This window comes from Hyperoodon ampullatus (genome assembly GCF_949752795.1).
Source record: "Hyperoodon ampullatus genome assembly, chromosome: 15".
Lineage (NCBI taxonomy): Eukaryota > Metazoa > Chordata > Mammalia > Artiodactyla > Ziphiidae > Hyperoodon > Hyperoodon ampullatus.
The window spans coordinates 42,995,053-43,012,027 of record NC_136928.1 but is presented as its reverse complement, the minus strand read 5'-3'; positions in this window follow the sequence as shown (position 1 = coordinate 43,012,027).

The following is a 16,975-nucleotide window of genomic DNA, read 5'->3' as shown; positions in this document are numbered from 1 at the left end:
CAATTTGAAGGGTCTTTACCTGGCCCCCCTGAGCCTGAGTTCCCTTCAAGGGCCAACGTTTACCCTGGCCCAGGCTCATGCAAAAACAAACAAACAAAAGACAAAGACTACAGAAAATACCAATAGTGATAGCTAAATCCTCTAAGATTAAGAAAAGGTGGGGGGGGGGCTTCCCTGGTGGCGCAGTGGTTGAGAGTCCACCTGCCGATGCGGGGGACCCGGGTTTGTGCCCCGGTCCGGGAAGATCCCACGTGCCGCGGAGCGGCTGGGCCCATGAGCCATGGCCGCTGAGCCTGCGCGTCTGGAGCCTGTGCTCCGCAACGGGAGAGGCCACAACAGTGAGAGGCCCGCGTACCGCAAAAAAAAAAAAAGAAAGAAAGAAAGAAAAGGGGAGGGGGACCAGTAGAATAAAACCAGCAGGAAACCACTCTTGCTGCAATGGACTCCCTGAGCATTTCAGGAATTTGGTTACAGCTCAAAACAAGTCCTGATTCACATTCACTCACCTCACAGGCAGAGGCTAAGTGCAGCCGCAAGATGGGCTGCTAAGAATCTTCTGATTTCAGTTCAGACTGGTTTCCAAAATGTTCTGGGGATTCTAAACTTTCACTCTCCCAGACACTTCAGACTGTGCCATAACTAATCCCACATCTTGCATTTATTTGGGAAAGGAGGCTCCAATCTCCTATGTGGGTGGGATAGGAAGTGAAGACTGTGGAATCTGGAATCCCTTTTTGTTCCCATTTTCCTTTGTGAAAATCCTTCAAATTAAAAAGTCATTGAATGTTGGAGTTAAAAAGAGATGTTGGGGATCACTTAGTCCAATGGCCTCTCCTCGTTTTAGACAGCTAATCGAGAAAACAGGCCGTGATCAAAGTCTCACAAGCTGGGGGCTGAGCTAACCCAGGCTCCAGGCCAGCTGCACTACTGCCCTGGGAATTCACGCACAAGGTATTGGCAGAGGGCAGAGGGAGAATATGTGGCTATTAAGGGAATAATGAAAAAACTCCAAAGAGGAAGAAATCAGCTGACACGTAGCTTGCCATCCAGGCTGGCTGTCACGAGGCTCAAATTGGAAGCAGGTGAATCTGCCTGATGAGCGTTGAAGGAGGGAAGTGAGGAAGTGGGGGAAGGTGGGAGGGAGGAAAGAATACATTTCAGAATCAACAGAATCTGAGACCTGTATTTACTCTGTGTACTAACTAGGGTGACAAGGGTTGGATGGGAACAAGATTAAGGGAGATATGTTCCTGGAGGAGGGAAAATGCTTCTTGTATTAACAAGTAAAGGGTAAAGGCAAGTCTCAGATGTGAGTAGAAGGTAGGGAAAGCTGCCTGTGGTGAACACAGGGATGCACCCCCAGGTCCCCTTTCCTGAATGGAGGGTTTATTCCCCATGGTGGGAATGCTGCTGGAAGAAGACCTCCAGCTGTCAAATCCTCTTTGGGGAGTGCCTGGGCTAAAGGAAGCTGCTCTGCCCAAGGTCTTGCCTTCTTCAGGGGCAGTGACTCATCCACAGGCAGATAAAGGCCCAGCCCTCTTGCCTCAACTGGGAACACCTGAAAGGGTCCATCCCAGCCTGTGAACTTCCCACGTGGTCAGCTGAGCTCTTTGTTGGGATTGCTACAGAGCTTACCTTCTCCCTCTGCTGGATCCTACTTTCTCCCCCCTCCTTCCACAGTGTTGAGACCATGGGTGCCACCCTAGAAAATAGCCTCCATCTCAGAATCAGCTTGGGGGAACTCAAATGGCAGCTCTGCTTACAGAGTAAACATACAGAGCCCCACTGAAAGCAGAGAGAAAACCTCCATCTGTTGAATCTGGCCAAGTAACTCACACCTGTAGAAAGCACATGGCCCAAGTCCTGATTTAGAAAATGCAGTTAAGGCTCTGTCTAGGTGACAGGCTGTCACCTCATCGCCATCCATGTGCCCGAGCAGTGAGACCAAAGAGGCCATTCCTCTCCTTGCAGGACCACACCCTACCTGAGCCAGGCAGCCAGAATCAAGTACAGGCAATTCTTAAAGACCTTTAAAGAAGATTCCAAAGCCACCCTTGGAGCTGGCACCCCATGTAAAGTTGATAAACCTTAATTAACTATCGGAAATATTCTCCTACAGTAAATTTAAATTCCTCACATCCTACATGTATTGATTTATTTCTGCTATCTTAGGCAGAGGTAGAAAACATAAGCTTATTGGTTTAGTGACATCTCATGATTCATCTTCAATCTCTTATTCAAGGTGAATGATCCCATTTCCACTATTTTTTTTTTTTTTTTTTTTTTTTGCAAAAGGTTATACTTTCCATGCCATCATCATGTCTGTGGCTTTCTGTAAAGGCCACGAAGGAATCTCTTTCAAATCTTGGTCAATTTAATGGCTATCAATTTTTCTTCTATTAGAGTCAGCTTTATCATCCTGCATGGCAAATGGCCCAGTAAGAAGGCACCATCAATAAGTCAACAAGGGCACTGTCCTTGGTTTCTACTCTTCAAGGCCAGCATTCCCACAGCCTGAAGAACCTAATAGGGCTTCTAACTGAAGAGGTGGGAAGGGATCAAGAGGTGGGAAGAAAAAAAGGTAGAACTGATGCTGCATGGTTCCTGAGAACAGAGAAGCTACTGTGCCCCCCAGAGAATGGGGGGGGGGGGATTCTGCAGAACACAGCCAGAGGCAGGCAGCTCATGCTGGGGGGTCACATGCTTCTGCTTATGAGAAGAATCTGAGCACATTAGCTATTTCTTTCTTGCCAAGAATCCTCGAGATATTTAGATTTAAGTTATGAATTGAAAGTGAGATAAGCCCTATTTTATTTGCTTGTTTCCCTGCACTATCTCAGGATGCTTCCTGGATCTGTATGGTAAATAACGATTTATGTAGGAGAGAGAAATGAAGGAGGTACATTCACTTATCTGGCTATCTTTGATCCACTGAATAATTATTATTGTGTTTACCTCTGGATTGGTAGGGTTTTTATACTCATTAGGAAAACTTACACCAGTGGTTTTCAACCACTTGACAAGGCCTAGAGAAGTTTCTGCTCCTCTTGACTGGTTGGGGTGGCGAGTAGGGAGAGCTACCGCCATCTAGTGGATAGAGGCCAGAATGCCGCTAAACATCCTACGGGGCAAGGACAGCCTCACACAACAAAGAGTTTTCTGTCCAAAATGCTGATGGTACTGGGATCAAGAAAGTCGGACTTACAAATGATTCCATGTCCTCCAAATGTATTCACCTCTTCAAGAGGCTTCAGGCATTGTGGTTTCTCCTCCTCTCCACACAGTGGGCCTGGAGAAATTACAAGCTGCTTGACCCACAAGCTCACTTTCTTATTTTTGATGGAGGCAGAGCTGAGGAACAAAGACAAGAGAAACCCAACTGTGAGGTGAAAGCAAGCTTGACCTTGGCTCATGGGCTCCCTGCAAAAGCTATGTTTTATGTTGGGATCTCTGATCAGACAGGCTGAGTCAGAAAATAACAAGGAATTCTCAGAATTACTTCCTAGGTCAGGGTCTTGCTTTCAACTCTGTAATAATCTCATCCCCCCACTTTGAATCAAGGATTGAACACTGTGTAAGAAGAATAACCAGGTTCTCTCTTCAGTTGGTTCTGAAACCATCTCAATGATTTTGAGAAAAAAGACTTTCTACAATCGGGCAGTAAATTGACCAGCCTGGGATATTTTTGTGTATACATTTCTTACTTTTCTAAAGAATAGACTGAACATGCCAGAATTTTTCAAAGCTGAAATTATGGTATAAGCAACAGCTTTACAGGCAGCCTGTGCTTCAACGTGGAGTAGCAGAAACAGAAAAGTCAGCCAGGCCATGAGGGTCTGGTCAAGCGTATAACAGTGTGGGATTGCTGCATAACGGGCAGGATCCCACTACAGTACAGCCTTTGAAATGTCTTGAAAAGAAATCTTTTGTCTAGAAAACAAAGCCCTCAACTCCAGGCCCAAATTCACCCCACTCACTCCACCCTCATCCCTACTTCAACTTGAAAAGCTCAAAAAGAGAAAAAGCACTAGAATTTAAAACATTTTAATGTAGAGTAACTTTTTTTTTCTTTAAAGGGCCATCTTCTTATGAATACAAATCCCCCAAGAATAGGCCTCAAGGAGACTTCTGGGAGGATGACAGAGTAGGGAGCACCAGGAATCTGTCTCCCCTCCTAAACAACAATTGCTCTGGCAGAACCTGTCTGACGCAACTATGGGGACTCTGGAGTCTACTGAAGGCTTGCAACTTCCAGGCGAAGGCTTGGACAGTAAAGTGCAGTTAATTTCAGTCAATTTTAGCTCTTAGTACAGTAGCAGCTACCCATCCCACACCCACAGCCCCATGGCAGGCAGCTGTGCACCTGTTCCTGGAGCAGCTTGCACGTAGCTTGCAGGAGCCAAGGTGGTCAAGAAGAACCATGTCCTCCAAACATAAGGGATCTGTGCTCTGAGTACTGATTGCTGCTCCAGATCTCTAGTTGCACCTCCCTCCACTGTTGCAAGTCCCTCCCCACTCCAGCTGAAGTGACCTCTGGGGATTTAAAGCGCCAATACTCATTCTTTTCCTCCTTCCATTTTTCTCTTTTTCCCTTTTTGGGGGACAGATATGAAAGAGTAGGGCATTCAAAAGCAATTCCATATACAGGGGAAATTAGAAAGTCATCATGCACACTCAGAGGAAAGCACGGGCTCAGAAAATATCTGAGAAAACGTTAAGTTTACACCTCAAGCAGATCCCTGGCACAGAGAAAACCTACAACAATCAAAACAGAAACCAAAACAGAAACCAAAACAGAAAACCCTGGGGAAGGGAGAGAAGCTGATTTCCAGAGTTACCAAATTATTAGATTCAAATGTCCAGTTTTCAGGAATTCCCTGGTGGTCCAGTGGTTAGGACTCTAGGCTTTCATTGCTGAGGGCCCAGGTTCAATCCCTGGTCGGGGAACTAAGATCTTACAAACCACGCAGCACAGACAAAAAAAAAAAAAAGTTCAGTTTTCAACAAAAAATCACAAGGCATATAAATAAATAGGAAAGTATGGCCCATCCAAAGGAAAAAAAGAAAACCAACAGAAACTAGCCCTGAAACAGAAGTGATTTCAGATCTACTAGACAAAGACTTTAATACAACTGTCTTAAAGGCGCACAAAGAACTAAAGGGAGAGGTGAAGAAAGACAAGAAAATGATGGCTGAATGAAATAAAAATATCAATAAAGAGATAGAAAACCTAAAAATAAACCAAAAAGAAATTCTGGAATTGAAAAGTATAATAACTGAATGAAAAATTCACTAGAGGGATTCAAAGGCAGATTTCAGCAGCAGATAGAAAAATGGAAATATTGAGTCTGAGGAACAGAAAGAAAAAAAAAACTGAAGAAGAAAAAACCAGAGCCTAAGGGACCTATAGGACATCATTAAGGGGACCAACATATACATGTGGGAGTCCCAAAAGAAGAAAGAGGGAAAAGAGAAGAGAGAATATTTGGTGAAATAATGGCTGAAAACTTCTCAGATTTGATGAAAGACATGAAATAAATATCCAAGAATCTCAGTGAACTCCAAAGAAGATGAACTCAAAGAAACCCACACTAAGACATAATATAATCAAACTTTCAAAAGACAAAAACAAAAAGAGTATCTTGAAAACAGCAAGAGAGAAGTGATTCATCATATACAAGGGATCTTCAGTAAGATTATTGAAGATTTCTCATCAGAAACAAGCTTTGGAGGCCAGAGGCAGTGCTATTCAAAATGCTAAAGGAAAAAAAAAAAAAAACTGTCAAGTAAGAATCCTAGATCCAGCAAAACTGTCCTTCAAGAGTGAGGGAAAAATTAAGACATTCTCAGATAAATGAAAGTGGACAGAGTTTGTTACCACCAGACCTTCTCTGAAAGCAGTGCTCCAGGAGTCCTGCAGGGTGAAATGACAAGACACTAGACAGTAACTCAAAGCCATATGGAGAAATAAAGATCTCAATAAAGTAAACACATAGGCAACTATAAAAGCTCATATTATTGTAATGATGGTTTGTAACTCCCCCTTTTGTCATCTACATGATTTAAGAGACTAGAACATTTTTAAAAATTATTAGTCAAAATGCTAGTATTATTGTGACTTTGGTTTGGTTTTTTTTTTTCTTTTTTTGGCTGCATTGGGTCTTTCTTCTGCATGTGGGTTTTCTCTAGTTTGCGGTGCGCGAGCTTCTCATTGCAGTGGCTTCTCGTTTTGGAGCATGGACTCTAGGTGCATGGGCTTCAGTAGTTGTGGCTCGCAGGCTCTAGAGTGCAGGCTCAGTAGTTGTGGCGCATGGGCTTAGTTGCTCGGCAGCATGTGGGATCTTCCTGGACCAGGGATTGAGCCCATGTTCCCTGCATTGGCAGGCAGATTCTTAACCACTGCCCCACCAGGGAAGTCCCTGTGACTTTGGTTTGTAACCCTAAATTTTGTCTTCTACATCATTTAGGAGACTAATGCATTTAAAAGAATTATTAGTTTATGGTTTGGGGCACACAGTGTTTAAAGATGTAATTTAGTGACATCAACAACCAAAATGGGTGGGGACAGAGCTATTAAAGTAGCATGGTCTTTTCTCTTTTTTTTTTTGGTATTAAAATACACATAACAAACTTTACCATCTTAACCATTTTTTAAGTGTCCAATTCGGTGGTATTAAATACATTCATAATGTGCTACCATTACTACCACCCATCACTATAACTCTTTCATCTTGTAAAACTGGAACTCTATGCTTATTAGACAATAACTCCCCATTTTGCCCTCTCCCTAGCCCCTGGCAACCACCATTCTACTTTCTGTCTTTATGATTTTGACTACTAAGTACCTCGTATAAATGAAATCATACAGTATATGTCTTTTTGCAACTGGCTTATTTAACTTAGTATAATGTCCTCAAGGTTCACTCATGTTGTAGCATATGTCAGAATTTTCTTCCTTTTTAAGGCTGAATAATATTCCATTGTACACATATACCATATTTTGCTTATCTATTCATTGGTCAATGGATACCTACTTCCACATTTTAGCTATTTGAATAATGCTGCTATGATCATGGGTGTACAAGCATCTCTTCAAGACTGTTCTTCCAGTTCTTTTCGGTATATATCCCAAAGTGTAATTGCTGGGTCACATAGTAATTTTATGTTCAATTTTTATGCTAAGTGAAATAAGCCAGTCACAAAAAGACAAATACTGTATGATTCCATTTATATGAGGTACTTAGTCAAAAATCATAGACAGAAAGTAGAATGGTGGTTGCCAGGGGCTGTGGGGAGGAAAGAGGGAAGTTATTGTTTAATAAGTATAGAGTTTCAATTTTATATACAACATGAAAAGAGTTATGGAAATGGATGGTGGTAATGGTAACACATTATGAACGTATTTAATGTCAGTGAACTGGACATTTTAAAATGGTTAAGATGTATTTTACCACAATTAAAAAATTAGGAAAAAAAAAAAAGAATGGTCCTTAAATTACCAAAGATTGCCAACAGAATGCTATATTTTAAAATGCGACTAGCAGGGTTTCCCTGGTGGTGCAGTGGTTAAGAATCCGCCTGACAATGCAAGGGACATGGGTTTGATCCCTTGTTTGGGAAGATCCCACATGCTGTGGAGCAACTAAGCCCGTGCGCCACAACTACTGAGCCTGTGCTCTAGAGCCCGTAAGCCACAACTACTGAGCCCGTGTGCCACAACTACTAAAGCCACATGCCTAGAGCCCATGCTCTGCAGCAAGAGAAGCCACCACAATAAGACTGCACACCTCAACAAAGAGTAGCCCCCCAGCTCACTGCAACTAGAGGAAGCCTGTGCGCAGCAACGAAGACCCAATGCAGTCAAAAATAAATAAATAAATGTTTATATTTTTTAAAAATGTGACTAGCAACAACCAGACCAGCATGACGTCTTCCCCATAAAAACAATTCAATTCGCTGAAAGAGGTGAAAGTCTTAGTGGCATCTCTATCGCCATCTACTGAATAGAATTTGTACTATATTCTAGTAAATCCTAACCAAAGAAAGGTCTTTGTAATATATGTGCTTTCATTTAAATTCTAGCCACTGGAGCCTCTTGGTCAACGTTTTGCCCACTCTCATTATTGATCCTAGTATCAGCACAAACCTGTTTCTGGATGTTGTGTTCAGGAAATGATTATTTTAAGTGCTCACTCCAGAGAAGCTGGGCAAAAATTGCATGCAAATTTTACATGCAGACTGTTTGCTCTCTGGTCAGGGTCTGCAATTCAAAACCCACGATCGTTAAACCATAAACGCCTAGATGTTTAAGCAACTTGGCAGGGATCTTTGACAATTCAGTCCCATTGCTTCCAAAATATACATTGATTCTCTGTTTTCAAACTGTGTGAGCCTGTGTGTGGTGAGGAGAGTTCAGGAGGAAATGGATGGGAGTTTTTTTGTTTTTGGCTGCGCTGGGTCTTCATTGCTACGTGCGGGCTTTCTCTAGTTGTGGCGAGCATTGGCTACTCTTTGTTGCGTTGTGCGGGCTTCTCATTGCAGGGGCTTCTCTTGTTGCGGGGCACTGGCTCTAGGCGCACAGACTTCAGTAGTGTGGCACGCAGGCTCAGTAGTTGTGGATCGCGGGCTCTAGAGCACAGGCTCAGTAGTTGTGGCACAGGGGCTTATTTGCTCTGCGACATGTGGGATCTTCCCGGGCCCGGGCTCGAACCTGTGTCCCCTGCATTGGTAGGCAGATTCTTAACCACCCTGCCACCAGGGAAGTCCCGATGGGGGTTTATTATTAGACATCTCAATCTGCATATAACCAGAGTACAAGGGTGACATGCACTTCATGTTAAGCACAAATCCAACTAAAGCTGGCTTTTTTTTTTTTTTTTTTTTTTTGCGGTACACGGCCTCTCACTGCTGTGGCGCCTCCCGTTGCGGAGCACAGGCTCCAGACGCGCAGGCTCAGCGGCCACGGCTCACGGGCCCAGCCGCTCCGCGGCACGCGGGCTCCTCCCGGACCGGGGCACGAACCCGCGCCCCCCGCATCGGCAGGCGGACTCCCAACCACTGCGCCACCAGGGAAGCCCCTGGCCTTATTTATAATAGTACGTACTGTATGATTTGACCCAAGAAAACAACATAACAGAATATAACTCATGCAACTGTTCCTTGGATGAAAAAGGTGGATCCTCCTCAGAGGCCTTAAGATGTCAATACACATGAGAGCTTGAAGGTACAGTTTGCACTGATTTTCACTGAAGAGCTAATTGAACAGAAACAAAGATCCATTTAGGAAAATCCTCAAATTTTACCTTAGTAGCCTTTTTTTTTTTTTTTTTTTTTTTGCTGTACGTGGGCCTCTCACCGTTATGGCCTCTCCCGTTGCGGAGCACAGGCTCCGGACGCACAGGCTCAGCGGCCATGGCTCACGGGCCCAGCCGCTCCGCGGCATGTGGGATCTTCCCGGACCAGGGCACTTACCCGTGTCCCCTGCATCGGCAGGCGGACTCTCTCTCAACCACTCTGCCACCAGGGAAGCCCCTTAGTAGCCTCTTTTTAAAAACTATAATATTGCTTCTTTACCATCCGTATGGTAATAGAGTTGGAGAATACTGATAGATTAATTCTTTAGCGTGAGAGAAAAAGGTGTCAAATTTACCTAAGAAGAATGTTTCTTTTCCTCTTTCTACACACAAATTACATCTGTGCTACTTTCCAAGTTCCTCTGTGTTAGAAATCAAAATGGCCTCCATTCTGGACCAGTGATACATACAGTAACTGTAACTTGTAGGTTAAAGAATCCTGCCTTCTATTGCCAGGGCGTCAGTAAATCGGGCATTCTGTAGCAGCTTTTTCTGAATGAGAAAACATGGTAGCATTTTATTTCCTTTAAACATTCAAAAAGCTTCATTTAAAGTCAATGGAAACAAGAAATTAAATCGGGCCTCCTGAGTTTAGGAAAGAGGTTTTAAATTGGTGGTCTATAGGTCAAGTTTGGTCTGTAGATATGTGTTCTGTGTGGCCTACACAGTACTCTGAAAATCAGGACTGCTCTCATCAAATCTACATTTCCAGCTTCTGATAGCGTAATTCTAAGTCCATAATCCTGCATGACAAAACTGGCTGGAACCTAGCACAATTGTTCCTTTTAAAAAGTCCCTAGATCCCCCTATGCCTGGCTGTGAAACATCTCACTCATTTACAGTAGGACCAGACTTCTATAGATACTTGAGAGTGACCTTTTATTTGGAGGCTAAGAAAAGAATATCAAGGAAAGACTGACATAAGATTCCCAAGGTATGGAGGGTACCTGTAGATAACTGACAATAAAAGAGAAGCAAAAGGAAATTGCTACATAAATAATAGTATCTTTATTATGTATCTAATTGTTTTTTTATTCAAGAACATAACAAATTGCAACTACTAGCAAACTGACAACTTTCTATGGGTTCAGTGGTGCTATATTGGTTTACTTTTGTTAAAATGCTGTTTTTCCTGAGAGGGAATGAAAGAAATTATGAGCTTTCTGTAAAATGGGAAAAGTTGAGGGGAATTCCGTGGGCAGTCCAGTGGTTAGGACTCTGTGCTTCCACTGCAGGGGGCATGGGTTCAATCCTTGGTCGGGGAACTAAGATTCCTGCATGCCACGTGGTGTGGCAAATAAATAAATAAATAGATAGATAGATAGATAGACAGATAAATAAATAAATAAATAAATAAATAAATAAAATGGGAAAAGTTAAAAAAAAATCATGAGGCCTGTACTTTGACTTTTAACTTATGTTTTAGCAATCTAACAGAATTAAAGGCAATTGAAAAATAACATTTTCATCTGTTAAGGTTAAAAAAGTGATTGAAAATAACGGTTATTTTCTAATTATCCAGGATTTAGAAAAAGTTTTAAATGTTAAGAAAATTTTTTGATTAAATTTGTTTCAGAAAATCTCTAAACCTTTGCAAATGAATGAAATTAATGGAAATTCATTTTGATAAATGCTTGACTACAATAATTAAACAAAAATGTAACTAGTAAAATTAAATCTTTCAGACTCTGAAAGAAACATTTTCCTCCATTCTGTTGCTATGGTGGACAGAACACCTAATTTGAGTCAGAGAAACTTAGTTCATCATGGTCCTTGCTATGTGATCTTCGGCATGTTACTTTGCCTTCTGAATTCCCTTTTCTTCACCTATGAAAATGGGGATAATAATATCTACTTCACAAATTTTTTGTGAGGATTTAATAAGAATACATATTAATAGTACCAGCACAGTGTCTGGCACAGAGAGAACACTTTAAAAATATTTATTCTCTTCATACGTGGCAGGCAAAGAGGTGCCTTGTATAAAAATGAAAAAAGCCACGGGGGGGACTTCCCTGGTGGTGCAGTGGTTAAGAATCCGCCTGCCAATGCAGGGGACATGGGTTCGAGCCCTGGTCCGCGAAGATCCCACATGCTGCGGAGCAACTAAGCCCGTGTGCCACAACTACGGAGCCTGCGCTCTACAGCCTGCGAGCCACAACTACTGAGCCCATGTGCCACAACTACTGAAGCCCGCAAGCCTAGAGCCTGTGCTCCACAACAAGAGAAGCCACTGCAATGAGAAGCCAGCGCACCACAACAAAGAGTAGCCCCCGCTCAACGCAACTAGAGAAAGCCCGCGCACAGCAACGAAGAACCAATGCAGCCAAAAAATAAATAAACAACTTAAAAAAAAAAAGCCATGGGAGATGAATAGGTAAAACACAGAGGACTTTTAGGGCAGTGAAACTATTGTGTATGATACTATAATGGTGGATACATGTCATTATAAATTTGTCCAAACCCACAGTATGTACAACACCAAGGGTGAAGCCTAACGTAAACTATGGACTTTGGGTGATAATGATGTGTCACTGTAGGCTCATCCATTGTAACAAATGCACCACTCGGAGCAGGGGGGTATTGATAACAGGGGACGCTATGCATATGTGAGGGCAGGGGGTATATGGGAAATCTCTATATGTTCTGCTCAATATTGCTGTGAACCTACAACTTCTCAAAATAATGAAATCTATTTTAAAGCCATGGGTTTAGAAAAATATGGCTAGTTTTGGATATGTCTAACCCAATGGAGAATTTCTATTATAGCTATTTCATTACAGCTGTTAGAGAACAATGTCATAAATCAAACATTAATGCAGTGTTGACCCTAAAAATTATAGCTACTAATATGACCTAATACCCATCAACATACAACCTAAAAAATAAAGCAGGAATCCAACAGAAATGCACATATATGTTCATGAACAAGACATGTACAAAAATATTCATGAAAGCACTATGTGTATGTCCCACGCTGGAAACAACGTAGATGTCCACCTATGGTAGAACTGTGGTATACTTACACAATGCAATAATAAATAGTGATGAGAATAAACAACTGCACATGACATGGATGAATACCACAAAAATAATAACTAAAGAACCAAACACACAAAAATAAATACATTATGATTTCATTTATCTAAAATTCAAACTCAGGCAAAACTCATCTAAGGTATGAGAAGTCAGGATAGTGGCTATCTCTGGGAGGGGGATAATAATGACTGAAAGGGGGCTTCTAGGATTCCAGGGGTGTTATTTCTTCATCTGGGAGTTGGTTACATAAATGTGTTGACTTTGTGAAAAATTATTGAGCTCTACAGTTATAACTTGTGCAATTTTCAGAATTTATTATTGTGTATATGTATATTTATATATCAATAAAATTTACCAACAAAGCTAGAGTAAAGCTAATTCACAAGATTGGCATTAAATATGAAAGATTCCAGGTCCAGCTTGGTATTTATTCATTGACCTGCGTATTGCAACTTACTTTGTACCCAATACTGTGTTTGATTTTGGTGATATAATGGTAACTGTTATGGGTTGAATTGTATGTGCCCTCCAAAAATTCATAAGTTGCAGCCCTAATCCCCAGTACCTCAAGATGTGACCTTATTTGGAGATAGGGTCTTTACAGAGTTAAAATGAGTTCATTAGGGTGGGTCCTAATGTAATATGACTGGCGTACATATAAGAGGAAATATGGGCACACATAGAGCACATAGAGGGAAGATGACATAAGAGATATACAGAAGGTGGTCACCTATAAGCCAAGGAGAGAGGCAAAGGTCTGACTGAAACCAATTATTCCCTTACAGTCTTCCAAAGGAATCAACGTTGCCAACACCTTATATCAGACTTCTGGCCTCCAGAACTGAGACAAATTTCTGTGGTTCAGCCATTCAGTTTGTGGTACTTTGTTTCAGCAGCCCTAGAAAACTAACAGAGTAACCTTCCCCCATTTTCCACACCCTCAAAATGTGCTGTCCTTGCCTTCAATAAAAAGTACTGTCCCTGGGCTTCCCTGGTGGCGCAGTGGTTGAGAGTCCGCCTGCCGATGCAGGGGACACGGGTTCGTGCCCCAGTCCGGGAAGATCCCACATGCCGCGGAGCGGCTGGGCCCGTGAGCCATGGCCACTGAGCCTGCGCGTCCGGAGCCTGTCCTCCGCAACGGGAGAGGCCACAACAGTGAGAGGCCTGCATACCGCAAAAAAAAAAAAAAAAAAAAAAAAAAAGTACTGTCCCTGACTGTAAAAGGACAGCCTAGAAAAAAGAAATGTGGCATAATTAAGGAAGTCATAAAAGGTTTCCCTGAGGAATTTTTAACCAAGCTAAAGCCTGAAGTGCAAGAAATTATTAACTAGGTAAAAAGAAAGGGATGAGCCTTCCAGGTAAAAGAAACAGCATATTTTCAAGCCCCTTACAAGAGGAACAGAAAAAATACAAGTGCCTGGCTCAAAATAATGTGTAATACGGTAGGAGATGAGTCTGGAGATCAGCTGGAATTCAGATTATGCAGAATTTGTTAGGCCATGTTAAGGATTTTGGACGTTACCTCAAAAAGCAATGACATGAGACAACTATTTAGTGCACGATAATATGATGAAATGTGAAATACTCAGCATCACCTATGAAGCATCCTTGCCAAAATAGTTGAAACTAAATCTAGTTAAGTTTTTACAGCTAACTTCCATTTACAGGAAATATGGGAAAAAGAAAAACAAGTTAAATAATACCATAAGGAAGCAATCAGACAAATCTAAAATGTGGAACATTCCCAGTAACAACCAAGCCAATCCAATCAGTCAATGGCAAGAGAGAAAAAAAGAGAGGAAGAATACTCTATATGCAGAGACACAACAACCAAATAGAATACATGGACCTTGTTTAGATCCTAATTGGAACAACTCAACTGTAAAAAGGCATTTTTAAGCAATTTGTGAAATGTGAACACAGACTGGATATTAGATAATACTACGGAATTATTTTTAGTTATTTTTACAATATTCTGTCTCTTCCCACTGACGTTTTAATCTTGATAGCAGAGACCATACACAAAACAGGTATCCAGAATATGCTGGGTTTGTTTTTGTTTTGGCTGCACTGTGAAGCATGTGGGATCTTAGTTCCCTGACCAGGGAAGCGCAGAGTCTTAACCACTGGACCGCGAGGGAAGTCCCCACAATATGTTGCTGATGCTGATGTTGAATCCTGGTATTTACAATTTAGGCAGAAGGTGAAAAAGCACTGAGAAATCATCTGTGGAACTACTGAATTTTTGAGTTGTAAATGACAAAAGGAATTATCTAGCCAAAATAAATTCATGAGGAAAAGGACACAAAACTAGATCGTGGTAGAGCTGGTCTAGAACACAGGCTCCTATGCCACGAGGCTCATGTTATACCTCTTTCAGTGCAGCTTAAAGGGAGGTTCTCACAACTTTCAAGTCCTGTACAGCTCACAACTCAACTCTTTCTCCTTCCCCCACTTGACTTTATATTCTTGCTCTTCCTCCCAATTCCATCTCCAGGCATTTTAATTTAGATTCACTTGACAAATTTCACTTTCCTTGGGTAAACTGCCAAAGGTAATGCTAACAAAGAAGAATAATAATGAGTGGAGGAAAAAACATTTTAAAACCAAAGCAAAATTAGCAGTAACAACAACAACAGCTTCTGTTTCAAGCTTTTTCCAGATTTCTGTACCTAATTCATCCTCTTGGCTTTCATGAACACATTTTTTTCCAAGTTCTGTCAACGGATACATAGTAGCTTTCTATCAATCATACAAGTCTCAAAGAAAAAAGGGTGCTAAGCCATTGGTACATAAAGAATCAGTGCTGCTGAAATACCCTCTCCTTCCCTTCCTTTTTTCCATCCTTCATATTTTCTTTTCAAAAATCATAGATAAGGACTTCCCTGGTGGCGCAGTGGTTAAGAATCCGCCTGCCAATGCAGGCGACACAGGTTCAATCCCTGGTCCGGGAAGGTCCCACATGCTGAGGAGCAACTAAGCCCATGTGCCACAACTACTGAGCCTGCGCTCTAGAGCTGAGGAGCCACAACTACTGAAGCCCACATGCCTAGAGCCCGTGCTCTGCAACAAGAGAAGCCACTGCAATGAGAAGCCTGCGCACCACAATGAAGAGTAGCCCTCGCTCACCGCAACTAGAGAAAGCCCATGTGCAGCAAAAAAGACCCAATGCAGCCAAAAACTAAACTAATTAATTAATTTTAAAAAATCATAGCTAATATGAAGGCCAGAAATAAAAATATTAGTTATTATAAGCCTTTTATAACTAAATTACAATTTAAATTGCTTTTAAAATTGTATAGGTATTACTTTTAAAAAATATTACATTTTAGAAAACTGAATTATAGTTATCCAGTACTGTATTTACCACTATACAGAAAAATTGAGAACTCAGCCAGTATTCTTCTGGATTTGTAAGATAAGCCCAGCAACCCAAATATTAGTAGAAACAGATAGCTTAATATAGGCCAATAAGGTGTGTTATATCAAATACTCCAAAGAGGGATAATTATACAAGTACAAATGGATAGATATGTGGGATTTGGGAAGTATAAACCAAGTAGAGGAATATGTGTTCCTGGGACCTATTACATTGAAATAAGGATTATCTTCTATTAAGTTCTTCCACTACGTAATGTATTTATCCTGCACATACATATCACTAAACCTTTTGGGGAGATATTACTGCCCATATTTTACAAAGAGTAAGAAGAAGAATTTGAACTTGAATATGAAGCTGTCCAATTCCAAGTTCACATTCTTTCCACTATAAAATAAAATATATACATTCAGTTTAAATTTAGGAGGGGAAAACTTATGCTCTTTTATTCTATCTAACAGCAGCTCACTTTTACCATGTTCCGTGATCAAGGCTGACATTCTGGTATGGCATAAGGGCTGAAAGCTGTTCTGATTAGTTGGGTATCTGTTCTGTTTGATTGGTGCCTATGCCATGCTGATCATTAAATATTTTGAATATCACACCTGTCCATGACACAGAACTCTGAGTTTTCAATCAAATACTTACTCAGACACTTGAAATCATCTAAAACCACTTCATATGACATATTCCATGCCTACAGGTATCCTGGGTCTAAGATGTAGAACTACTACTTCTTTGCAAAATTTGGCTATTCTCTCTCTAGATAAGAACATGTTGAAATTCCCAAGTTGTATAGTAGAAGCTTAACATTTGCCATTTATATATACCAAAGCATGGAGCACATCTTTGTGTCAGTAGTACAAAATTACTGTACTCTAGGTTTTTGCCAGTGAAAACCATGAAACGGCATCCTGCCTTACTTGTTACGAGTCAGGCTTATAGCATTTGATATTTGGGAAGTCAGTCTGACAGGATACTACTCACACCTTCCTCAGTTCTTGCTATTAAATTAGATCACCAGAAAGGAATATATTTAGACATTAACTTATGCACTTAGATTGAAATGCCTAAACTGAGATTTATACACTTACATTCTTAGATTTTATCAAGATTCAATATACAGGAGGGATAAATTAGGAGTTTAGGAGTAGCATATACACACTATTATATATAAAATAGATAATCAACAAGAACATACTAT